The 27200-nt window shown below is 46.7% G+C and overlaps 1 protein-coding gene across 1 annotated transcript in view; it reads right to left on the reverse strand.

Moving 5' to 3' along the window:
• The window catches only part of LOC138505078 (mucin-5B-like), a 2064041-nt gene that overhangs the window by 397056 nt on the left and 1639785 nt on the right, over nt 1–27200 (reverse strand). The window lies entirely within an intron of this gene.

The raw sequence follows: 27200 nt of genomic DNA on the forward strand, positions 1-27200 counted from the left end.
TTTTTTCGTTTGAATGATTTCCTTTTTGTATTTTTTGGCAAAGTTAGCAAGTGTGGTTCTATTGTTGGCAGAGGGGGTATGCCTCCAGATAGCTTGGAGTTTGCGTTTTTGGATACGCATTTCTTTGAGATGGGGGGTAAACCAAGAGTTGAGGTGAGATTCCCGTTTACTTTTGTGGAGTTTGGTGGGGGCAATCAAGTCTAGCGCTTTGGTCATGGCGTTGTTAATTGATTCGACTAACTCACTGGGGTTGGAATCATTAGGGCTAGCTATGAGAGTTGGTAGGAGGAGTGGGAGTAGTTTTTCGGCTGTGATTTCTTTTTTACTTCTTGTTGGCATGGGGGGTGCTATTGTATTCTTATTGGGTTTGGGAGGTTCAATGTTGGCTGTGAAGCAAATAAGATGATGGTCAGTCCATATTTGAGGTAGGATACTGGAGATGGTGATGTTGCAGTTGTGGTTGGCTATCCAGGCTAGCGTGCGGCCTTTTATATGTGTAGGAGCTAGGACATTTTGGGTAATGTCGTGATTGGCTAGAGTAGATTGGATTGCTTGTGCTTGTTTGTCCTCAGCGTCATTAAAGCCTAAGTTAAAGTCGCCTAGTAGTAGGAGCTGAGTGGAGTCTTTGATGCTGTCGGTGAGGAGGCTAGATAAGTCTTCCTCAAAATTGCCTAGTGGGCCTGGTGGTCTGTACATGTATATGTAGTAGCTCATCTTTATACTCTTCTCTCAGTCCTCGCCGGAACAGAGTCTTCTGGGTTATTTCTGGCCATAATGAATCAGTGGCTATCTGGCAAAAACGGCTAATATAGGAAATTATGTCGCTTGCGCCTTGTCTTAAATCCACCAACTGGTTCTGTGTTGCGGCCGCTAGGTTAGAAGACTGGAAAGCCTCCAAGAAGGCCTTCTCGAATGCACCAAAATCACTAAGAATGGGACTGTTAGCCGCAGCCAAAGGTGTTACCCATGCTAGTGCGTTTCCGGTCAGGTTTCCCAGGATGTAACCAATCTTAGCCTTGTCTTGACTAAATTGTGAGGATCGGTACATGAAATGGATCTTACAATGATTGCAGAATTCAGCCACGCGTCTGGGATCACCATCAAACTTCAGTGGTACAGTATAGGCCATGGCAACCTCTGCCTGAGGAGTAGCACCGGCTCCGTGAACGACCATCTGTCGCAGGTTCATATTCTCTTGGCGTAGAGCAGTCATCTCCAATCTCAAGGTCCTCATTTCTTCTCGGAGTTCCTGAGCGTCGTCCATCTCGGTTTCGGAACAAGTAGTAAGGCGTCTCAATCTGTCAAGATGTACGTCCCTAGGACGTGGCGTACCTGAATATCCAGGAGATGTTCGTTGAGGCGATGCCAGGCTGTCGGTTGGTTGGTAGTCCGAAGAAAGATGACGCCAAAAGTCAGCCCCACTCCCACCCTAATGGCACAGGGCTGAAGGGGGGCCAACTCCTGACGCCACAAATGAGGCACTTCCCTGGATCTTAATGTGGCGCCAGAACAGTGCAAGCACTCACAGGGAAGGCCATTCCAACGGTGGTACTGGGCTGGTAGATGTCAGGTCCAGCACTAGGAACCAGGAAGAAGGACGATGATGCAGGCAACTTGCTAGACAGGGTCCCAGCCAAGGGCAACAGCAGACAGGATCAGGCAGAGGAACTGGATAGGGCCACTAGGAGATAGGAGCAGCCAGGAAGCAGGACCCAAAGGCAAGGAGGGGGCACAAGGAGCAGAACAGGACCTGGGAAGGAAGGAAGGAATCGGGAGCGGGGCAGAACCAGGGCAGGAGCAACAGGAGCAGGGAACAACCCCTAACAAGACAGGAGGGGAAGGCAGGACAGGGGCCCTACCCAACAGGGCAAGGGAAATGCAGAGTACTGAGCAGGTCAGGACTCACACGGAGCGATGCGGCGGGTCAGGAACCAAACCGCGTTGAGACGTGACTAGTTCCCGACCCGACCGCATAATAAGGAAGTCCCCGCCAGAACAAGGCCAGACACGCAACGCCTCCTCGTGCGCACCCACGGCACGAAAGCGAGGCTTGCAACGCAAGCTCTGCCCCGCCGCCTGACTGCGCATGCGCAGAGTTCCGGAGTCGGCGAGATGCGCCCGCGTGAGGCGGCGCCCCATGAAGCAGTGAAACCCCCCCCCAGCGGTAACAGAGGTATAATCTCCAGGGTCGTCCAAACCCAGGGGAACCCCTCAAGGACTGCCTGCAGGTAGGTGGCGGTGTCCTAACAATAGGGAAGTAGCCCCGAACGACACGAGGGTCGCACTAGTGCCGGGTTGGTGCAGTTTCAGCAGAGCATTTCTATGCACTTGAAGACAAGTTCACAATATAGTCACTCAATGTCCCAGAATCCAACAAAAGACAAATATCCAAACAAGGCCGTGGAGAGAAATAATAGCAGAGACGGGATTTGTCAATTATAAGTATGTACCTGAGCACACACGCATCCAGAGTAGGCGTAGAAAAGTTCCAGATTGTTGACAGCAAGTCCTCTGCGAGGAAGGCTTTGTGGTTCCGGGTCCAGAAGGGGCTAGCTGCAATGAAGTACCGCAAGAGACAGCAGGAAGCCGGATCCAATAACGTTCCGAGTCAAAAGCCAGACGAGCACGACAGGAATAAAGGAGGAGGCAAGCCAATCCAGAAGTCAGGCAAGGGTCAAAACCAGGAAAGCAGATAAGGAATTTGTGTGGAGAAGACACGAAGTAGTAACGGACATAACCGCTGTAGCTTGTAACGCTAATTAGCAGCAACGAACCCCTTGAAATACAGTGGTTTTAAAGCCGCATGGGGGCGTGTCTTGCCGTACGTCTTCCACGTACAGGACGTGTCAGCTGACACGGAGTCCGTCGTAGTTTGTACAGGCGCCATGGCAACCTGTATCTGGTCCACAGAGGAGCTTGTAAAGAAGTCGTATTCTGCAAGGAAGCCCGCAGGGAAGCCCAAAGTGTAACAGCTGTCCATAGTGACGGGGACTTGATGTGGGGGCAGTCAAAAGGGAGCACCCCGGACGAGATCAACCCAGACTGACCACCAGCGCAGAGCATCTTTGAATTGCTGTGTTAGCCGGATCTTGACCTCCTAGGAACCTGAGGCCTGCCAGCGTGCATTGAGAAACCTCCGGGGAGGCTGCATGCAGATTCTGCAATGCTGAAAGAGAGAAATGCATGAGGACATCATCCCTAACAGGGACTTCAGAAGATGAACGAGGCCACCGACATCCGCAAGAGTAACAGGACCTTGGCAAGAATGGCTGGAACCCTCTCCTCCGAGGGAGTAGTCATGCAAGAAAGTGTATCCAGCACAGCCCCCCAATAGAGCGCTCATTGAGACAGGGTCAGACAGGATTTTCGAAAGTTTACTGAGAATCATAGAGACAGCAAGCGCTGGATACTCCTTGAACTATGGTGGATAGCCAGGGGAAGGTAATCTCCCCATACCAGCCTGTTGTCGAGGTAGACATGTGCACCTGAGCGATGAAGGTGTGCAACCACCGGGGCTAGGCATTTGGTGAAAATCCTCTGGCCCACCGAAGGGAACGCCCGAACTGAAAGTGCTGACCCACCACCATGAAGCGCTGGTAGTAGCTGTGTTTTTGATGAATAGGCATATGAAATACGCATCCTTTAGATCTAAGGATGCCAGAAAATCCCCTTCTTGAAGCTGAGACAAGACGTGCTGTAGAGTCACCACCCTCAAAAGTTTGGGCATTGAGGAATGTGTTGAGGACCCAGAGGTCGAAGATGGGCCTCCAGCCTCCTGCCTTCTTTTTGACTGGAAAGTACCTCGAGTACACTCACTGTCTCAGCTGACCGGATGGGTGTTAGGTAGAATTCTCAAGAATGTGCTAATTTCCCTTACCTTTTGAGACTCCCAGCAACTTTGCTGGATTTCTAGGATTTTAATTTTTACCTGGAAAGAGTGTGAGCCTTTTTTCCCACTCTTTCATGTATTTTGATGTGCGTTTTATTTTTGTGTTCTTTGGAAATGGTGTTTTTAGACAAACTCCATAGGCATCATCTTTTTCTTGAGTGTCACACAGCACCTTCAGTGCAGTGGCACAGGGGTGTCTTTCAGACTCCCCAAGGTTCAAATGCCTTCTCTGGGACTGACTACTGTCTCCCAGAGCATGTGCTGTTAAATTGACTTTACTAGTCCTTTTAAATTCATAGACCCAGCACACACTTACCTCCTATAGTGTGCTGCAGGGGTTGCTTAGCATCCCCTGTGTCTAAACACTCATGTAACAGTCAAATGTTACCATTTCCTCTTGAAATGGCTGGTGGCAGTGGTTTTAGAACAAACTACCATGATCTTTCCAGACCGCGAACACCGGTAGCTAAAAAATCGGGTCAGCCATGTTTTTCAATATGGCGCCCATGACCCCTCTGTAAAAACAGACTCCGGTCATCTTTTTTCGCCGTTTCTTTTAGGAAAGGTCCTTCTTGTGTTTAACTCTGCGCGCCAAACCAGGTTTGGTCCCTTTGTTCGATGCCCTTTGGCAGGCTTCAGTGCTGAAGCCCTTCTCTGGCGGCTGAGTGTCTGGGGTGGACAGGATGTGAGGGAGGTGCCCGAAACTCCCTGTGTTTAGTCTCCTAGGACGACAGCCACCCTGATGGGTGAGTGGCATCTAGGCTGGGATGAATGGGAGAAAACTCTTTAAAAGCAGGTCTCTGGGACTTGGAAAGCAGAGTCGACCACTGAAAAGAAAGAACCGAAGACGAGCTGAAGGAAGATGACTGCTGCAACTCCTGGATCGTTGGTTTGCCCGGTGAAGCCCTGCTGCAGGTCCGAATTGCTTGAAACTCCATCGACAGAGAAGCTCCTTCAAAGACGACTTCTTCCGTTGAGCTGGTGGGAACAACCAACTTGTAAGCCGCCTGGACACCGCCACCATACTGGGTGAACTTTAAGAGTGCTGTTAAAAACCGGATAGCGAGTGAGAAGGATACCAGTTTGTGGGCTTTAAGGCACTCACACCTTAAACCAACGCTTAGCCAAGCTTGTGGTCTCTTCCCTGGGCAGTGCAGGAACCTCCCGACGTCCTCCTTGTTCTCACGACTGAAGCTCAGGAACAGCGAGATCTATAGGAACTGCCAGGAATAACGGCCTCAGCTACAGCTTTTCTTCATACCTAAGGTACTGTGCAAACACAGTGTGGAACTTGTTTCTGCTGCGGTGAAAGTTTGTGAAACTTTCCCAACTTTGTGGCCTCATTCCCTCCTAAACCGACATATAACTCTTTTTCTGGCAAACTACTTCCTCTAACATTGGCAAAGACTTAACCGTTTACTACTGTGCTATCCTATCCAAGACTCTGAACCACTGACTTTGGCCCAGGCCCAGTGAATTGAATTGCTGGTTGTAGTGAACTGAATGAACTGAAACTATTTTATTTTTATTGTAAAACTTCAGTTCAATATATTATATCAAACTTTTGTTACATTAAATTCGATTAAATTCTCCTCGCCTTTCAAACGAATTATACTTCAAAATCAGTATTGTCAGAAAAAAGAAAACTAGAGGAGAAAAGAAAGCAAGCCATGAAGGAAAAAAAAAATAATAAAAAAGACAGCCTCAACAGTCAAGAAAATTAATTAGACCACAAGAGAACTTGATATTACGACTAACTACAACGTATTCCCACCAATCGTCAGGAACATAGATTTGAGGTTTGAATTCGTTTAAATGCAGTTCACGTTGTTCGATCAGCATTGGGAAAGCGGTTACCAGATATTTTAAAGACTCGACTTCAGATGATCTGCAGAACCGCCAAGTGTTAGTTGTTGTTTCTTTGTTCTTCCGTAGCCATAGCATTTCATTGGTATATAAGGCATTCAGTCTGAATCTTAATGATTCATGATTCAATGATTAATGATGGGCAGTTCGTAAAATACTTTGGTTGGTGATGTAATTTCACCAAACCTCTGGGAGCAGGCAGAGTAGATTTGAGAGCTAGGCGATTGTTGTAGGTTGTTATCCAGTCCCATGGGGCTAGCTTCTTTTTAGCATGTTGGGGAGGAAAAGGAAGCTCTTCTTCAGATATGCTTGCATCGACCATAATTGCATTTAGTTTGATCTTCCATGATAGTAGAAGGGAAGAATCATGACCTTCTTTTACATTCCAGAAGATTTTGTATGCAGGAATGGAGGAGCCAAGCAACATTTTGCGTAAAGTGGATAATGATTTCCAGAAAATCGTCATGTAGATTGAGTTTAGAGCTAATTCATATCTCAGAGCTGACATTGAGATATGATTAGGAAGGCCTAAAACACACCCCAGAACTTGCCTTCCAATTTATGCCATAGGTTAAAGTTGACATTCCAGGCTGATTCGCCGCCGAAGGTAAGAGTTGGAATTACCTTATGCAGGTAAAACATTATTACCGGGGTAATTGAAAATTTCCCATAATCCTTGTTAATTTTCGCACCTTGTAGACTCAGATTTTTTGTTTTGTCGACCAGGTCGTTTATCCAGGCGGCTTCACAGATCAAATCATTTACCATTACGCCCAAATAGCTAATTGACTTGACGACGTTTAAGCCCTTTTTTTCGATAAGCCATCTGAAACACATCTTTCCTTGATGTAGTTCGTCCTATGCACATAATCTTTGTTTTTTCCGTGTTTCAGAACAGATCATTAGCAGTTAGGAACTCGTTCAGACGGAGTATGAGATGTTGTAGCCCAATTTGTGTTTGGTCGACCAACACAATGTCGTCTGCATAGACCAGATATTTTACATGGTATCCATTTAGCTTTGGTGGAAAGCAGTGGACGGAGTCTAGCCACTCTGGTAAATCAGCAAGAAAAAGTTTAAAGAGATCTGGAGCGAGGGGGCATCCTTGTTTGACCCCTTTGTGTGTTCTTATTGACTCGGTGACATCGCCTTGTGAATTCACTCTTAATTGAATGGAGGTGTTGGAATGTAAGGCGATAATGGGATCTAGCAGCTGTTCCGGGCACTGCCAAGATCGTAATTTGGCCCATAATTTGCTGCGATTGATTGCATCAAAGGCTTGGCGCAGATCAACAAAGGCAAAAAAGATTTTTTTCTTAGCCTCCAGCGCTGACAATTTTAAGATGGACAAAATTGTAAGATTTATGTCAACACCTACTTGGCTCGTAAAGCCGGTTTGGCGACAATCAACTTTGCCCGCTAAGAGAGCCCAATTCACCAGTCTTTTACACAGAAAGGAGCCAAATAATTTCCCGATTGTATCGAAAAGGGCGATCGGGCGATAGTTCGCTGGATCAGTTCGACTACCCTTCTTATATATTGGCACCACGATTGCTTTTGACCATGAAGTAGGGAGTTTCTTGCTGTGTGCAATCTGCAGGAATAGCCCATTGATAAATTTGGCCCAATGAACTTTGTGCTTTTTAAGCATAAGGTTTGAAATTTGGTCAGGGCCAGCGGCTCTCAAGTTCTTTAACTTGGAGATCGAGATTTCAAGCTCTTTGCAGGAGGGTGTTATGTCACAAGCAGCGATTATCGAGTTAATCGATGTGGGTTCTTCATTCACGGGCTTTTCATAAATTGAGGTGAAATACTCGCGCCATTTGCTGCTTGTAATTTCATTAGAGATTGAAGATATGGATTTGGAGCACCCATGATACAGGATTGCCCAAATTTCGTGTGTGTTTTTGGTTACAAGGAGCTTTAGCATTGTTTCTGCTCGACTTTGGTCGATTGTCGTTGAGTGCGATCTTAGCCAGTTTCGGTAGATCTGATGCCGTTCTTTGACTTTCCTTGTCTTAGCGCATGGGTTGCTGGGCTCTTTCTTAATTGACCGTAGGTCCTTCCTTAAAGATTTGTTTTGCCAAAGCTATTTCGGCACTATATAGATGTTTCAGAGTAGACCGGAACATTCTTGAGTTGGACATTTTCAGCCAGCAAGGGCGTGTATTCAACGATTTGCTGCGCTTTTAGACTATAGCTTGGAGATGCAATTGCAGGTCTGTTTGTTATTAGCCTATTTCCTGCAGCATTCTTTGATAAATGGAAGGAATATTTTTCCGGCTCACTGCAGCGATCTTCTTTCCATAATAGCTGTAGCATGTCGTGGTCGCTATGCGTCATTGGCTGCACGTTGAGGGAAATAGCTTTATCGAAAAAGTTCATCAAAGCCCAGATGTAGTCAAGGGTGTTTGTTCTTGACAAGCTATGCCATGTGGGTTTGGGCGGGTGATCACCTTTAATAGATCCATTCATCATTTGACAATTGCGTAGGGAGAGATCGCGAGACCAGGTTTCACCTCTTCAAATGACTTCATTGTCGGGAAGCCGAACATTTATCTTTGTTGCTGGGTTGAATTTGAACCAACTACAATTGAGGTCACCGCATATGATCACAAAAACGTTATTGTAGGCTAGAAAAGTGTCATTGATTATGGTTAACACTGATTGAATGAAGGACGAGGCTGAGATCATCGCAGGATTCCAGTATCCATCGATTATTAGCAAATTTGACGGAATGTTATTCAATGATAGTTTGACCAAGGTGCTTTGAACAAATGGGTTAGGATTGGAGGAAGCCACTAACGTCCACCAGTTCTGTATTTTCAAAAGTGTTATCAGACCAGCAAAAGGACGGCCTTTGGTGTTTTTACTGGCCGAATTGATCATGATGGTGAATCCATCACGGGTTCGGGGATCTCGTAGCCATGTTTCCTGTAAGCAGATGACAAACACATTCTCCAAAGATTCTTGAAAAGAGTTAAAAAGATGCGTGAATCCTCGGGTGTTCCATGAAAGTAGAATTAATTCCTGTTGTGGGATGTTTACTCATTGTTACTTACGAGGTCCCTTTGGTGCTCTTCTCTCATTAATTGCCCTTCTTTCAAATGCCTGATGCGTCGCAACGTGGAGGTTTTCTTGTGGAGGCGCTAGGGATTGTCGCACAGATGATCGCTGCTCGACCTTGCGGAGCTCTTCATTTTCATGATTTACCTGAGAGGATGCGGGAGATCTCATAAGAGGTGGTTCGACAGTGAGATCAAAACCATAGAGCAAAATATCCTCATTCGCCTGTAATACCAAGTTTTTCACAGCAGCAGAAGATATATGAAGTAATACTTGATCGGAAGACAATTCTGTTATGTATTCAAGGATTTTGATGTCATCTGATGAGATTGATCGTAGTTGGGGAATGCATGCAAATAATGTTAGTATATTTGCTCGATTTAAGTTGACTTCGTTTCCATCCGAGTGAATATTTTGAAGCCAAAATTTCCACAGGCAAAATTATTTTTCCAGGTTTGTAGTCCCGGATGCTCGATGTGCTTGAAGCAAGCTATATTTCGGCTGATTCATAGTTTTTTTGGGATTTAGCTTCATCTTAGAATTTGCTGAGTTGCCTTCTTGATGTTGGCGGTAGGCTGGCTTGCTCTAAACCCAGATTGCGGCTTCCGCAAGATTCCAATAGCAGCTGATCTTTTCGTCTCAGGAGGCTCGATCAGAGTAACCCCTTTGGCCTCACTAGAAGCATCAATAGTGCCATCAAGATCGACCGAATAGGTCGATAAATTGCATAGATCGATGGAAGAGTCAGGGGTGGCACTACTGATAGAGATATCCCTAGATGCTACTCGCCGGTGTTTAGCCGAGATCTTTGAAGACCGCGAGGAGGCTCCTGTACCTCGCAGGGGGAGATTGGGATCTGTGGAGGCTGTTTGCATCAAGTTTGATTTTCGATCAAACAAACTTGTCTTCTTTGGAGTCGTGATATTTCTTATACATTTTTTCACGTGTTGTTGAACTTGTTTATGTGGTAGAGTTTTTTTCTTAGGTTGTTGAGCTTGTTTCCCAGAAGCTCTTTGCAGCTTGATTTCAAGGCTTGCGGTGAGGGTTTTGGCAGGACCTTTAAATATATTAAAGGAGTTAACTGACGAAGAGACGTGGTCAGCTATTATGTCTTGAACTGGGAGCGCATTTGACGAGAGACTGATGACTTGAGTCGGGGAGACTTCGGCGTTCGCGTTGGATTCAGTGCCTTCGTGGCAGACAGCTGAGGTACTCGCCATAGGGGCCCGACTTGTCCATATCTTTGGCAGGCACGGCAGAAACAGCCAGGCCATGTAAATGTGGGGTTCCAAAAGGAGTATCTCGCATATCAGTTGGATCCATTGGAATTGAGTTGACATTTTTTCGCATCCATTTCACTGATTCTTGCAAACTTTCAATCAAGGAGTCGTTTTGACAATTATGGCGTGCGGCTAAATCACTCAGCCTGACTTGCCATCTCAAAGATTTTTCGGCATTGGACTCCATTTGGGCTTGCAGAAAACATGAGAATTGCTCAAGTTTATCTATTTTTGCTGTCAGGTTAGAAATTGCGGCTCCTTGGTCACTTATTGTCCCTATCAGGGATTCAAAGATTTTGGTGAATGGAGCTAGTGCAACAGCAGAGGCAGCTAGAACATTATTGTGAATCTGCGAGAGGGCTTCGATAGAGATGACAAGAGGTTGTGGAGCAAAGTCATGAGACATTGAAGAACAAACTGAATTTTCCAAGTTGCATTGTGGATTTGAGGAAGAAAAGTTTTTGGCAGGATTTAACACTTGGATGTCATCTCCAGAGTGAAACAAGGAGACATATGGAGTACTTGCATTCAAAAGAGGGTTCGCGCACATAGATGGAATTGTAGAGGTGCCTTTTTCTTTTAACTCAGCAACGCGTTGCAAGCGACTAGCACGAGCAATCGCACTCCGATCAAGGTGAGCGTGAGGTGGTTGGAGCTCCTGAGCGAGAGACTGAGTTACACAGGACGAAAGAAACACAAGAGGTTGTTAATTGTGGCCCGACATGGAGGACACACGGGCCTCCGGCGCTTGGCATGCTAGAGCACTGTCATTACCAAATTCAATGCCATCAATCACCGACCCAGAAAGATTTCTGCCAGCTGTTTTCGTCATAATGGGATCAATTAAAGAGCAGGGAAGAGTAGTTGAGAGCAAAGCGCATGAAGCAGATTCAAGAGACGTCATTGAGTTTTTGCCTTCGGGTATTAAGTTCTGAATTGAGGGTAGAGTTCCAGGGGCTGAAAAAGGTTTCATGATAGCTACAGGATGAGAAGAGGCGCCCAACGATGGAAGTGTGGATTGTGAAAAAGGACGGCATGAGGATTTCATTTGGAGCAGAATGTCTCTGTCGAAGGGTGGACAAATTGTGACGGCATTAGAAGGAGGAAGCCGTGATACCACCGAAAGTTGCTTGGGGGCTAGAGAAGAAAACAGTTGATTTTGCGCAACATTCGAGATCCTTAAAAGTTCCTCGTCACTGACTAAATATGGCAAAGTCCCTTTATTAGTGGACGGGACAGTGTTTTGCGTAGATTCGTTTGTCTGAACGGACCCGAAGCATAAAGAGGCAGTTGAAGCCAACTCAGAGGGATTTGAGATTTTATTGAAGGTGAAAAACTTTGAAGGCGGCATAATGTCAGAAGAAAGACAGGAAGTCGACATGGAGGGAGCAATAAGACCATCAGTGGAAAATTGCAAATGGGACGCCTACTCATCGGGCAAGGGAGCCAGGAGGAGAGAGGGAACACTGTGTAGGTCGGCATTGGCAGCGCCACGGGCTGAGGCATCTGTTTCCGCGACGGGGGCGCTGGAAGACTGATCGGGGTTGGAGACTTGATTGGAGTCAAGGATAGTGACTGATGGTAAGTTCGAAGAACAAATAACTGGGGCTGCGTGGACAGCAGGACGTGAGGTGGAGAGTAGAGTTAGAGACTCAGGGACAAGGCACCGTGGACCAGTGAGCAACAGGGATGTTGACATCGAAGAGGGCGCAGCCAAAGTTGGTGCTGGGACCTGAGAAGATTGTAAAGACATGAGATCCCGACCAGTGGCTTTGCTTACCTAGTCCCCGGCGGCGGCCTTCATCGTAGACCAAGGATTAGGCATGCAACGCAGCTGCGAAGATTTTTTCTGAGTCTGGGGTCCATCCGCAAAGTCATTTCGCACGCTAGCTGTGAGCAGAGGGGCAGAGCGGGAGCAGCAGGCTGGGAGCGGACTGGGGCAGACTGGGACTCAGCTCCTTGACTCCGCGCCGTGCTCCGCGCGAAAACGGTGTTTTTAAACACCGATTCTGATGGAAACAGAAACAGGACTGGTCGTGCAGCTCCTCACCAAACAGCAGAACAGGGAGACTGGGGCAGACTGGGACTCAGCTCCTTGACTCCGTGCTGAAACTATTTGCCCTGCCTATGAAAGTAATTGTGCTTTAACTTCTTATAACATTGTCTTTCTACGCCTTTTGAAAGTAACTGAAGTGCCATTTTGCTCCCACTTCAGGGGAGCTTAACTTGTTCAGAAACGTATTGGTTGTGTACCGTAGTATATTAGTGTGTGATATTGAGCTGCCTGCTTACTAGTGGAATGTTTTCCAACTGACTGTGTAAATGAATGTATATTCTTTTACCAAGAAACCTTGAATAGTGTTTGTTTGAACTACTGTGATTGCAAGTCCGTTGTGTAACCTCTTGTACTGGTCACATTACTCTTGCGATAGGTCTGGCTGCTCAGCCACTACTACCAAATAACTGTGGAGTATGGGCTTGTACCAAAGGTGAAATTGTGCTTACACTTGTAGTCTTAATTGTGTGTAGTGTTCCCAAAGGGTACTGCATGTAATTCTTCCTAACACTGGTGTACAGTGGTGAAGATAAAGTATAGTTGTTACATTGGGAGTGCTGCTATTACCTTTGTTTAAATAACCATTCCAAGGCTAAGCACCACAAGAGAAGCAATTGTTTTATCATGTCTGATATTGATAGCTACAGACAGGAGACCCTAGTCATTTTAACAGTTGATCAGCTGAGAGAAATGTGTAAAGCTAGGAACCTCACTGTTAAAGGCAAGAAAAATGAACTGATCGAAAAATTGTTGGAATGTCAAAGCCAAAGAAATAGGTTTGCTGTACATACTTCTGATGAAAATGTGGAAAATGATGATGAGGATGATAATGTTTCAGAGTCCAACTCAAATGTTCTTGATGAGTTAGATGAGGCAGAGGAGTCTCAAGATGTAGGTCTCACTTTACCTCTACTTGCTCTTAGGCCTCAATATTTTGCCACAGGGGCCCTACCAAGTCCAATGCTGAATCCAGAGTTTGTCTCTGTTAAGAGACCTGAGTTAGAATTCAAGAGAATCCAAGCCCAAACTGGAAGAAAATATCAAGAACGTAAGCTCAGAGAAATGGAGTTGAATCATGCGCTTGAAATGAAAAAGTTGTCTCTTGACAATGGTTCTCTTCCAGATTCTTCTAGGTCTTCCAGTCCTAAGAGGCCTTGCATGCCCAAAGATGTAGTAAGTATGTATGAGGTTAAGCTTGATATTTTGGAATGGCTGGAAACTTTTGAGCATAACCATGTGTTAGGCAGAAACCTGTGCAGTTCCCTTAGGGAACACTGCAAAAGATTTAAGACTACAGGTATAGCAGTAAACCCACTTGGTAGCAGTCCGCACCACCCAGATTTACCTGGTAGCTGTGGCTGAGCAGTCAGACTTCCCTCAAGAAGAGTTAGGCAGTATGTAAAGTATACACAATAGGTACTCAAATACAATAGCACAAGCAAACACTGACCAGAGCTTGGTTTCAAAAGTATATAGTTATTTATTTATTAAACCCACATAAGTTGAAATCACTCTAGCAAAATATAGTAAAAACACTTCAAACACAGTTATACTGAAAGCAGTTTCAACCCTTACTCCTATCTAGACAACTCTAGGTTAACACCACATAATTAAAACAGAGGTGAGCGCTTAACGTTAGATGACACTCTAGTAGGTTAAAGAAGGGAGGGAAAAAGAGCAGAATTAGGATAAACACACCACTCTAAGGTCCAGAACACTTGCAATAGGCTCAAAGAAGTACAAAGTCACAGGTGAGCAAAAGTCACTAGGCAGGGCCCACTCTTAGAGTAGCCGGAGCGAAAATGTGCCCAAGATCACACTGTTATTAGGGATTCAAAGTCTTGCAAAGAGTTAGAAAGAGTTTAGAGTGGCTTAGAAAGTTTAGCCAGGGTGTCCCAGGCACTCCCAGGTTCGAAAGCCGGGGGCTAAATCTACCCCGTACAGTCGGTGGCAAGGGAAGCCAGGCGGAACACGGTACCTTAAGCGGAAAGGATCCTCCAGCGGTGGCAGTTGTTCCAGGCAGTGGCAGCAAGGCTCGACGTCGGTCAGGGGAGAAGAAGTTCTCGCTGAAGAGCAGAAGAAGAAGGTCGTTGCACTGCCCGGGAAGAAACCAGCCGCGGAGTCCTCCGGTTAAAGGGTTGTACCGACTTTCGCGGTTAGGGGTAAAAGTGTGGTATTCCGGTTGCCGGGGTGCTTGGCACGGGCAAGGCGGCCACGAGATACCTCGAGAAGCGGAAAGAAGGTGAAAACTGGTTGTCCCCACCAGTCAAGGGAAGGAGCCACTCCCTTAAGAGTTCTTCTCGGTCGTTGGAAAAAGTGGTGAGACGGTTCAGCAGGGCTCCACCGGGTGGTGTCGTCGAAGCAGGTCGGCTCAGCTCTTCCCTCGTCGGATTCTTGGTCCTGTGGCGACTTCTGAAGTTCCAGTCCCCAAAGCCCTGCTTTTATGCAGCAAACCCCCATTCACCCAGCCTAGCTGTCACTCAAACATGCTAAGTGGTGAGCCGGCCGGCTCACCACTTGGGCCAATCAGGACGGAGTGCGACTTGAGTTACCAAGTAACAACAATATAAGAACAATATACGGCACCCCTTCTTTTTTCTGTTGGTCTTAACTTCAGAAGTAACCAACATTATTTTGTCTAGTAAGCTACGGCGGTTCTTATATTGTTAAATGTGGCCGTAGCCTCTGACCGCCAGCTGGATGATCCCCTTCAACCGACATGACGTTCAGACTGCTTGGCTACATCAAGTTAGCGTTGACTGAATTATCAGTCGTGTTTTTAGAAAAGTACTGTGTTTTTCAATTTTCTAATTAAACGGTATTATTCAGATAATGAGCTCGAAACATGATTCAATATGTATATGATTCAATATGTATATTTTAAACATATAATGAAATACAAATAAAACATTTATGGTTTCTAAATTTCTTTGCTCTTGGTATGGTTTGATCTGTGGTTCTGAATTTGGGTGCCCCCCTCCTAGTTCCATAGACGGGTTCCTCCATAACTTGTTTTTTTCCGCTGACACACTTTACGTTTATTATTGTTGTTACTTCCTCTTTGTCAGCGAAGTAGAGGTTCTCCCATCTCCTGTTTCGCTTTGATTCCGCCAGGTCAGACATGGCGGAATGAAAGGCACCTGCGAGCACAACTCAGAGTTTGCCAGTCCGGATACAACGGTACCAGTAAACTTACTAGTACCGTTGTATCAGCACCGACAAACTCGTAATGAGGCCCAATTTGTCAGAATCCGAGTCCTCGGATTCTTGACTCACCTATTTGTTTCTTGTTGTCTTTTTTCTGGCGTTTACAGGCTTCTTCTTCTTGGAGGTACGGGTCTTGTAAAGGTGCGGGCGTGTTTCCGCTGAAGCCAGTCTGCAGGCAGGTAGCGAGCGTTGAAGTCCGAGGCTCCAGTCTGCGGGGGAGCCGTGGAGTCAGGATGCGTTCAAAGTTCCAGGGAGGATCCAGGAAGGGTCTAGGACAAAGGAAGACTAAACCGAAAAACGGCTCGTGCAGCTCCGCTAAGGCTGAGGTAGCGGGGCCGCTCAGGAAGGGATGTCAAGAAGGGAGCAGGAAATTGGTGCCTTACTGGGAATGAAGGCAAAAACGAGGACAGGGAAGTTAGATACACAACTTGACAGGACGAGGAGTAAAGGACGAGGGTTGCGTTGAGCCGCGCCGAGCCACGGGGACGTGTCTGTTTTCAAGGAAGCATGAGACAGGACCAGAAAGACTAGATCATGCAGTTCCACAGCGTCGGCCATGTTAGGAGGTTTCGAGTTGCAATAGTCAATGTCTAAGGGACCGTCCAGAAGGGTCAGAATCGCCAATTCATGACACAATTGTCTCTGATTTTCAAAGTGCACAAATGTTCAAATCCAACAAATATAAATCCAACCAAAAAGATCCAAATGGACAATGTTCACAGTTCCAATGTCTCCCATCCCCAGATTCCTTTTCTCCAAAACGAAAAATAACCAAGTTCCTTGTAACCCAAGAGGATAACTCCCTCCGCTTGGTGGGTTCACTGTTCCTGGGCAAAAGGCTCACTTCCCCAGGGTTCGCTTCACTTTTGTTAGGGAGAATTCTCTGTTTAGGCTGAATTTCCCTACCTAGTGAGTCATCCAGCAGCTTTGCTGGATTTCTGGGGTTTCTTTTTTTCTCCTGCCAAGAGTGAGACTCTTTTACCCTCACTCTTGGACATGTTGAAGTGTGTTTTCTTGGTTAAACCTTGTGTTGAATGGGCTATGGGGTCTTTTACTCCATAGGGCCTCATGTATTTTTGTGATGTGGGTTACACAGCACCCTCTGTGCCGTGACCCAGGGGGGTCCTAGGGACTCCCCAACATAGACTCCATACCCTGGGACTGACTACTGTCTCCCAGGGCATGTAAAGTCACCAAAGACTTTGCTAGTCTTGAATCCTGAACAGAACCAGTACAAACCATCATATTGTGGACGTACTGGCTGGGGCAATTCGATTGCCCCAGGGTCTGTTAGTCGAGGGGGCACGTCTCGGTCCCCCCTGATCGAGTTTTGGCTGGTGGCAGTGGAAACTACGTTTTATATTCGACCGCGAATATTTTCCTATGGGATTTCCCATTGTTTTAGGCTAACACATTTAATTATTTATTTACGGTAGCCTTAAACATACCGCCGGTTTATATATTTATTTTTATAACTCCGGTTGGGACTTTTTGCCAAAACTTGATTCTAAAATGGCGTTGGTGTTCGCCTCTGTAACTCTGACCCAAAGTGGAGCCCTTTGTTCCACTTTTGGCGGGCTTCTCCACAGAAGCCCTCCAAAGTGGTGCCACTCTGTCTGGGGTACTTAGGAGGGGTGGAGGGGGATTTAGGCACCCTGGACTGAGTTACCTTGGTAACTCAAGTCGCACTCCGTCCTGATTGGCCCAAGTGGTGAGCCGGCCGGCTCACCACTTAGCATGTTTGAGTGACAGCTAGGCTGGGTGAATGGGGGTTTGCTGCATAAAAGCAGGGCTTTGGGGACTGGAACTTCAGAAGTCGCCACAGGACCAAGAATCCGACGAGGGAAGAACTGAGCCGACCTGCTTCGACGACACCACCCGGTGGAGCCCTGCTGAACCGTCTCACCACTTTTCCCGACGACCGAGGAGAACTCTTAACGGAGTGGCTCCTTCCCTTGACTGGTGGGGACAACCAGTTTTCGCCTTCTTTTCGCTTCTCGAGGTATCTCGTGGCCGCCTTGCCAGTGCCAAGCACCCCGGCAACCGGAACCCCACCACTTTTACCCCAACCACGAAAGTCGGTACAACCCTTTAACCGGAGGACTCCGCGGCTGGTTTCTTCCCGGGCAGTGCAACGACCTTCTTCTTCTGCTCTTCAGCGAGAACTTCTTCTCCCCTGACCGACGTCGAGCCTTGCTGCCACTGCCTGGAACAACTGCCACCGCTGGAGGATCCTTTCCGCTTAAGGTACCGTGTTCCGCCTGGCTTCCCTTGCTACCGACTGTACGGGGTAGATTTAGCCCCCGGCTTTCGACCCTGGGAGTGCCTGGGACACCCTGGCTAAACTTTCTAAGCCACTCTAAACTCTTTCTAACTCTTTGCAAGACTTTGAATCCCTAATAACAGTGTGATCTTGGGCACATTTTCGCTCCGGCTACTCTAAGAGTGGGCCCTGCCTAGTGACTTTTGCTCACCTGTGACTTTGTGTTTCTTTGAGCCTATTGCAAGTGTTCTGGACCGTAGAGTGGTGTGTTTAACCCATTTCTGTTTCTTTTTACCCCTTCCTTAAACCTACTAGAGTGTCATCTAACGTTAAGCGCTCACCTCTGTTTTAATTATGTGGAGTTAACTTAGAGTTGTCTAGATAGGAGTAAGGGTTGAAACTGCTTTCATTATAACTGTGTTTTAAGTGTTTTTACTATACTTTGCTAGAGTGTTTTCAACTTATGTGTTCTTAAAAAAATAAAATAACTATATACTTTTGAAACCAAGCTCTGGTCAGTGTTTGCTTGTGCTACTGTGTCTGAGTACATATTGTGTATACTTTGCATACTGCCTAACTCTTCTTGAGGGAAGTCTGACTGCTCAGCCACAGCTACCAGGTAAATCTGGGTGGTGCAGACTGCTACCAAGTGGGTTTACTGCTATACCTGTAGTCTTAAATCTTTTGCAGTGTTCCCCAAGGGAACTGCACAGGTTTCTGCCTAACACTGGTGTACAGCGGTGGGATTTGTATTGAGTATACATTTTATTGTGCTTTAGATACCTTAGTGCAACTAACCACAAAGCTTAGCACTGTAAAAGTAATCCTCTAACATGTCAGTTATAGAAAGCTATAGTCAAGAGTCCCTTGCAGCCAAAACTGCTGATTGTTTAAGAGTGCTCTGTAAACATAAGGATCTCCTGACTAAGGGCAAGAAAATGGAGCTGATTGAAAGATTGTTGGCTAACCAAAGTCTGGGTGATGGTTCAGAGGAACCTACCACTCCAGCAACTGTAGATGACAGTATTGAAGTTAACATGGAGCAAAATGTTGATGATTCTGAGGAAGAGTCAGAAGAGGAGGGTGAGGCTGTTGTAACTGTCCCCCCTAGGCCTCTGCCTGCTCTACCTGCTGTACCTACTGGACCTTTACCAGGTCCCACATTTAGTCCTCAGTACTTTGAACTGGAGAAAATGAAGCTAGAATTGGAGTATAAGAAACTTAATGCTCAAACTGACAAAGAACTAAGGCTAAGGGAAATGGAGCTCAAGTATGACTTAGAAATGAAGAAATTATCTGTTGAGAATGTTTCTCTCTCTGGCTCCTCTAGAAGTTCCAGTCCTAAAAGACCCCGGATGCCTAAAGAATTGATTGGTATGTATGAGCCTAAGTTGGATGTGTTGGATTGGTTGTCTCTGTTTGAATATAATCATGGGCTCCAGAACATCACAGGAAATGACTTACTCACCTGGTTGTTCTCTAGGCTTCCCCCTGTTGCAACTGATGTGGTAATGGAGATGGGGGAGGAGGATAGGAAGGACTATGAATGTGTGAAACTAGCTTTGATAGCTAGGTTTGGGAAGACCCCTTCCCAGTATCTTAAGATGTTTAGGAACCTCAAAAAGCATGATGGTACCCCTTGGGCTACCTGGGTGAGTGAATGTTTGAAAAACTTAGAGGGATGGATTAAGGGTTACAAGGTGAACACTTATGAAGGTATGAAGAATTTGTTTATGTTGGAGACTATTTATGATGCCTGCTCTCCTGAGCTCAGACAACACTTGGCTGATTCCAGGGAATTGGATTCCCGGAAACTAGCTAAGGCTGCTGACTTGTGGGTTGCCAACAGGGCCACTCACAAGGATTCTGGGGTAACTCAGAAGAAGGATGGGGAGAAACAGTCTAAAAAGGACTCCAAAGAGAATTCTAATACTACAAATTCCAAAGAGGGCCCCAAACAAAACTATAAGGGTAAGCCACAAGGGAAACCAAATCAGGTTAGTGTACCTCCTGGTCCCAGACCAGAAGGAGGTCAGAACAAGCCTCCATTCCAGCGAGCCTTTGGCTCATGCTTTGTTTGTAAGGCTACTGACCATGTGAAAGGAGATCCCAGATGTAAGGGTAAACCTTCAGGGGTCCAGCTTGCCTCCTTAGCCTTCGCTCCAGAAGAGGAAGTACATATGGCAAGTGGAAACTTTCTATTACTAGCTGATGAACCCACTGGAGTCTCAGCTAGTGTTTCTTTAGTCTCTCTGGGGTTGTGGGAACAACAGAATTTAGATGTCTATAACTCTATCCCAGATAATACTAAAGAGTATTATAAGGACAGTGTCCAGGTGAATGGTCAGGAGACCCCTGCCATTAGGGACACTGGAGCCAGCATAACTGTGGTGGATGAATCATTTTTCAAGGCAGAGGATGTTGCTAAGGCACCCAAATGCCTCACCAAGTTAGCTGGTGGGCCTGTGCAGATGTGTCCCCAGTTACCAGTTCTCATCCAATGTAATGATATGGCTGTAAAAATACCTGTCAGTGTACAATGTGAAGTGCCAGGTAGGGTTCTGTTGGGTAATGACCTCAAAGCTCTTGGAGTTGTATCTCATACCCCCAGACCTCCTAGCAAAAGGTTCCAGGAACTCACAAAACCTGCAAGAGAGAAAACCCTGAGAGGGTTATCTCAGGAGATGATGACAGAAATCACTCCTCTCCCACTGGAGCAACTTACTGCAGTAACTACCAGATCAGGAGCAAAGGGGCAACCCAAGACTCCTAGGAAAAAGCCAGCAGCAAGCACTCCAGTGCTTCCAACAAGGACTTCCCCTAGGTTGTCCAAAGTTACACCTGTAACTCCACCTCCAGCTGAGGCTGAGAGGGAAGTACAACCCTGTGTGGTTGAGCTAGACTCTGAGGAAGAGCTAGAAGGAGGCCCCAACCTTATTGGAGATTTGGACCCTGAGGACCATCCTGAGCTGCAGTCTTTACTGGCAGAAGGGGGGCCTAGCAGGGCAGCTTTTCGTAAGGGGCAAAGAGAATGTCCAACTCTGGAAGGTCTCCGCCACCAGGCAGCTTCTCAAGCTGATGGGCAAGAGCCTGGGAAGTATAGGTTGCACTGGGAAGATGGCCTCTTCTACAGTGAACCCACTGAGTCTGAACCTGGAGACTACAAACGCCTTGTAGTCCCACAAGAGAACAGACAACAGTTCTTACAACTAGCCCATGAGATACCTTTGGCTGGTCACTTGAGTTTCAAGAAGACCAAGGAAAGGCTCTCACTCTACTTTTATTGGCCAAAGATGGGGGCTGAAGTAGATAGATATTGTAAGAGCTGCCATACCTGCCAGACTTCTGGTAAGGTTGGTTCCAAGAATGTGGCACCTTTAGTGCCTCTCCCAGTTGTGGGAGTCCCATTTGAGAGGGTAGGGATTGACATTGTTGGTCCCCTTGATCCTCCAACCTCCTCAGGCAACAGGTTTATACTTGTTGTAGTAGACCATGCTACTAGGTACCCTGAGGCAATTCCTATGAGGACTGTTACAGCTCCGGCTGTGGCTAAGGCCCTCCTTGGTATTTTTACCAGGGTTGGGTTTCCTAAGGAGGTAATCTCTGACAGGGGGTCAAACTTTATGTCCCACTACATGAAAGCCATGTGGAAAACCTGTGGAGTTACCTACAAGTTCTCAACCGCATACCACCCTCAGACAAACGGGTTGGTTGAAAGGTTTAACAGAACCATGAAGAGCATGATAGGTGCTTTAGAAGAACCCCTTAAGAAAAAGTGGGACCTTCTACTGCCATGCCTTCTCTTTGCTTATAGAGAAGTCCCTCAGGAGGGAGTAGGTTATTCTCCCTTTGAGCTTCTCTATGGCCATCCCGTCAGAGGTCCATTGGCCCTGATTAAGGAGGGATTGGAAGGTGCTCCTCCCCTCAAGCCAGTCAGAGTGACTGACTATGTGATAGGTCTCCGGAGGAGAATGTCACACATGATGGCAGAAGCAAGTGACAACTTGAAAGCTGGTCAAGCCCTGGTCAAACATTGGCACGACCAGAAGGCTAACATGGTTGAGTTTACTCAAGACCAGCTAGTTCTAGTTATGCTCCCAACAAGGCAGAGGGCCTTGCAAGACAAATGGATGGGACCCTTCAAGGTTGTGGGAAAACTTGGAGAGGTCAACTATCTGGTGGATCTGGGCAGACCCAGGGAAGCTCCTAGAGTCTTCCACACCAACCGACTAAAAGCATACATCTCCAGACCTGATGTAGGAGCCTTGCTTCTAGCTTCAGCTGCAGAGGAGGAAGAGAGTGAATCTCTCCCTGATCTCCTCAGAGGTGTGCCTTTAGATGAAAAAGTTGAAGGAGTCAATCTCTCTTCAGACCTGACACCTGAGCAACAAGAGGAGTGCAAATCTATGTTAAATCAGTTTGCCTCCCTGTTCTCACTGTCACCAGGCTTGACCCCTTGGGGCCAGCATGAGATACTCACTGGTGACTGTCTGCCAGTCAAAAGCAGAGGATACAGAATGTCAGAACATATCAGAGCCCACATCAAAGGAGAGGTCAAGAAGATGCTTGATCTCGGGGTAATAGAGCCCTCTACTAGTCCATGGTCTAGCCCAGTTGTGTTAGTACCAAAGGCAGGATTCAAAGACTTGAGATTCTGTGTGGACTATAGAGCTCTAAATGCAGTCACCAAGACTGATGCCCACCCTTTGCCCAGGACAGATGAGTTGGTGGATAAACTTGGTGCAGCCAAGTACCTCAGCACATTTGACCTGACGTCAGGCTATTGGCAAATAGCCCTGACAGACCATGCCAAGGAGAAAACTGCATTTTCAACCCCAGTTGGCTTGTACCAGTTTAAGGTCATGCCTTTTGGACTAAAAAATGCACCTGCCACATTCCAAAGGATGGTGAACCAAGTTCTGGCTGGGATGGAAGATTTCTGCATGGCATACTTGGATGACATTGCAGTCTTCAGCCACTCCTGGGAAGAACATGTGAACCACCTAGGACATGTGTTGCAGGCTCTGGAACAGGCCCATTTGACAATCAAAGCCAGTAAGTGCCAGATTGGTCAAAGTAAAGTGGTCTACCTTGGACATGAGGTAGGAGGTGGAGAAATAAGGCCTTTGCCCAGCAAGATTGAAGCTGTGCAAAATTGGACAACACCAACTACTCAAACCCAAGTGAGAGCTTTTCTAGGCCTCACTGGATATTACAGGAATTTCATTGAGAACTATGGGACCATAGCTTCTCCACTGAATGTAATCTCCTCTCCCAAATTCCCTAAAAAGGTAAAATGGAATGAGGAGTGCAATCAGGCCTTTGAAAAACTGAAGAGAGCTCTTTGCCAAGCTCCAGTATTGAGAGCTCCGGACTACCACCAACCTTTCATTGTACAAACTGATGCTTCCAATGTAGGTATAGGTGCAGTTCTAAGCCAACTGGATGAGAAGGGTAGGGAGCACCCCATTTGCTTCATCAGTAGGAAACTGAAGGATCCTGAGACAAGGTGGGCAACTATCGAAAGAGAATGCTTTGCTATTGTGTGGGCACTGAAGAAGTTTAGGCCATACTTGTATGGTTCTACTTTTGTTATTCAGACTGACCACCAACCCTTGAGATGGTTAATGCAAATGAAAGGGGAAAATCCAAAACTATTGAGATGGTCAATCTGCCTGCAAGGGTTTGATTTCACCATTGAGCACAGGTCAGGGTGTCACCATCAAAATGCTGATGGACTCTCTAGGATGTATATCATCGACTAGAGGTATGAGGTTCATCCAGGAGTGGATTAAATCCTCCTGTCCCTTAGTCTGGGGGGGGCGAGTGTTAGGGAGAATTCTCTGTTTAGGCTGAATTTCCCTACCTAGTGAGTCCCCCAGCAGCTTTGCTGGATTTCTGGGGTTTCTTTTTTTCTCCTGCCAAGAGTGAGACTCTTTTACCCTCACTCTTGGACATGTTGAAGTGTGTTTTCTTGGTTAAACCTTGTGTTGAATGGGCTATGGGGTCTTTTACTCCATAGGGCCTCATGTATTTTTGTGATGTGGGTTACACAGCACCCTCTGTGCCGTGACCCAGGGGGGTCCTAGGGACTCCCCAACATAGACTCCATACCCTGGGACTGACTACTGTCTCCCAGGGCATGTAAAGTCACCAAAGACTTTGCTAGTCTTGAATCCTGAACAGAACCAGTACAAACCATCATATTGTGGACGTACTGGCTGGGGCAATTCGATTGCCCCAGGGTCTGTTAGTCGAGGGGGCACGTCTCCGTCCCCCCTGATCGAGTTTTGGCTGGTGGCAGTGGAAACTACGTTTTATATTCGACCGCGAATATTTTCCTATGGGATTTCCCATTGTTTTAGGCTAACACATTTAATTATTTATTTACGGTAGCCTTAAACATACCGCCGGTTTATATATTTATTTTTATAACTCCGGTTGGGACTTTTTGCCAAAACTTGATTCTAAAATGGCGTTGGTGTTCGCCTCTGTAACTCTGACCCAAAGTGGAGCCCTTTGTTCCACTTTTGGCGGGCTTCTCCACAGAAGCCCTCCAAAGTGGTGCCACTCTGTCTGGGGTACTTAGGAGGGGTGGAGGGGGATTTAGGCACCCTGGACTGAGTTACCTTGGTAACTCAAGTCGCACTCCGTCCTGATTGGCCCAAGTGGTGAGCCGGCCGGCTCACCACTTAGCATGTTTGAGTGACAGCTAGGCTGGGTGAATGGGGGTTTGCTGCATAAAAGCAGGGCTTTGGGGACTGGAACTTCAGAAGTCGCCACAGGACCAAGAATCCGACGAGGGAAGAACTGAGCCGACCTGCTTCGACGACACCACCCGGTGGAGCCCTGCTGAACCGTCTCACCACTTTTCCCGACGACCGAGGAGAACTCTTAACGGAGTGGCTCCTTCCCTTGACTGGTGGGGACAACCAGTTTTCGCCTTCTTTTCGCTTCTCGAGGTATCTCGTGGCCGCCTTGCCAGGGCCAAGCACCCCGGCAACCGGAACCCCACCACTTTTACCCCAACCACGAAAGTCGGTACAACCCTTTAACCGGAGGACTCCGCGGCTGGTTTCTTCCCGGGCAGTGCAACGACCTTCTTCTTCTGCTCTTCAGCGAGAACTTCTTCTCCCCTGACCGACGTCGAGCCTTGCTGCCACTGCCTGGAACAACTGCCACCGCTGGAGGATCCTTTCCGCTTAAGGTACCGTGTTCCGCCTGGCTTCCCTTGCTACCGACTGTACGGGGTAGATTTAGCCCCCGGCTTTCGACCCTGGGAGTGCCTGGGACACCCTGGCTAAACTTTCTAAGCCACTCTAAACTCTTTCTAACTCTTTGCAAGACTTTGAATCCCTAATAACAGTGTGATCTTGGGCACATTTTCGCTCCGGCTACTCTAAGAGTGGGCCCTGCCTAGTGACTTTTGCTCACCTGTGACTTTGTGTTTCTTTGAGCCTATTGCAAGTGTTCTGGACCGTAGAGTGGTGTGTTTAACCCATTTCTGTTTCTTTTTACCCCTTCCTTAAACCTACTAGAGTGTCATCTAACGTTAAGCGCTCACCTCTGTTTTAATTATGTGGAGTTAACTTAGAGTTGTCTAGATAGGAGTAAGGGTTGAAACTGCTTTCATTATAACTGTGTTTTAAGTGTTTTTACTATACTTTGCTAGAGTGTTTTCAACTTATGTGTTCTTAAAAAAATAAAATAACTATATACTTTTGCAACCAAGCTCTGGTCAGTGTTTGCTTGTGCTACTGTGTCTGAGTACATATTGTGTATACTTTGCATACTGCCTAACTCTTCTTGAGGGAAGTCTGACTGCTCAGCCACAGCTACCAGGTAAATCTGGGTGGTGCAGACTGCTACCAAGTGGGTTTACTGCTATACCTGTAGTCTTAAATCTTTTGCAGTGTTCCCCAAGGGAACTGCACAGGTTTCTGCCTAACAACTTTCAAGACAGTTAAAAAACCTAAAGACATATGTCTTCCCTGGGATTCTCTTTTCGCTGTATTACAATTTGTGTGCAGGTCCCAGACTTGCAAGTCACCTAGTTTACTTCTGTGCCAGGCTCTTTCCCGCATTTACAACAAGCCACAATCTTAAGGGCATGGATCTTCCTTGAGATTCTCTTCTTATTGTAGTTTATCACACACACTTGATTTTTTCTGGCATACTCTCCTGCCTGGTCTTCGATGCAGTCTCTTTCAATTTCTTGGCCACACTTGACTTTCCCTGGTATACTCGCCTGCAAGGACTTCTATGCAGTTTCTTTCAAACACTTGGCTTTGCCTGGTATACTCCTCTGCCAGGACTTGTATGCAGTTTCATTCAAACACTTGGCTTTGCCTAGTATACTCTCCTGCCGCAACCTTTATGCAGTTTCTTTCAAACACTTGGCTTTGCTCAACAACGTGTGTTTGGTACTTTTAATATAATCATTCAGCTTGCTTTCGAAACACTTTGTATATTTTTCTACCAGGTTTCAACACATAATGCCTCTCTAGTTTCCCTTCTTGGTCTCCCCCAAGTTCGTACTGAGGGTCCCAGACCCCAGTCCCACTGTCTAAGACTTTCGTTATATCGCCCGACAGTGCTTCGGCATCACAACCCTTTCCCTGGGCTCACTGGTTCCCTTCTTGTGCTTTCTCTGCATTCCCAACTCCAAGTCAAGCTGTTTCTCCGGCTCATGCGTCACTCTCTGCCCTTGCTGGCACCACAAGTAGGCGTTCAAGCTTTGGTCAGCTTTCCAGCCTCTGCAGCCGTCAGAAAGAATGGCTTGCATCCTCGCACTTCGTTCCTGTGTGGGCCACTCCTTGTTGTGGTGGCCTTCTAGCGAAGAAACGATGGAGGGGCAGTGGACATCATCTGATTTAAAAAAATACCATGCAGGTTGATGACATCAGTGTCCAGATGGTGATCTGCACCAATAAGAGAATGATGACTGACCTAGATCAACAGGATTTGTTTTAGGCCAATAGGATAACCTGTAAGATCATGCATGAGAAGATAACTGAAGATAACTGACAATGAAATCTCAATGATGGATGATCTGTCTCAACGGTGGAGTGTTGTCCCTGAACAACAATGCTGGGCCACCTTCCTTGGTGAGAGGTGATGGTCTAAGGACTAGTATCTAGGTGACAGTGGCAGATCAAACTCTGCATTCTACTTTGGTAACTCATACCTGTGCAACTCGGTTGAGGATGGCAGTGATGAGGGTTGCTGCTTAGCCAGAGATGGGATCCCAGCAACCATGCTGGCAGAATGATGGTTGGATGTAAATCTTTCTAGGGCTATGATGCAGGTCATTAGGCTCTAGCTTTGGCGACCATTGGTGCGAGGTTGCAGTCTCTCGCCTAATGCTGCACACAGCCCTTTTTTCTCTCTTAGAAACATGTTTCTTTGGCTCCTTTGACAATTGTCATGCTTTTTCACAGGACTCATCTTTTGGACATATAGAATCCCAAGAGGCTCAGACATACATGTCTTTCATTGGCACAAAACACATCTTTTGTCATCACAAGGATTAATACTTTAAATACATTTCCCATGTGAATCTTCGGAACCCAC

Source organism: Ambystoma mexicanum, chromosome 11 (assembly GCF_040938575.1).
Source record: "Ambystoma mexicanum isolate Mex_15411 chromosome 11, UKY_AmexF1_1, whole genome shotgun sequence".
NCBI lineage: Eukaryota > Metazoa > Chordata > Amphibia > Caudata > Ambystomatidae > Ambystoma > Ambystoma mexicanum.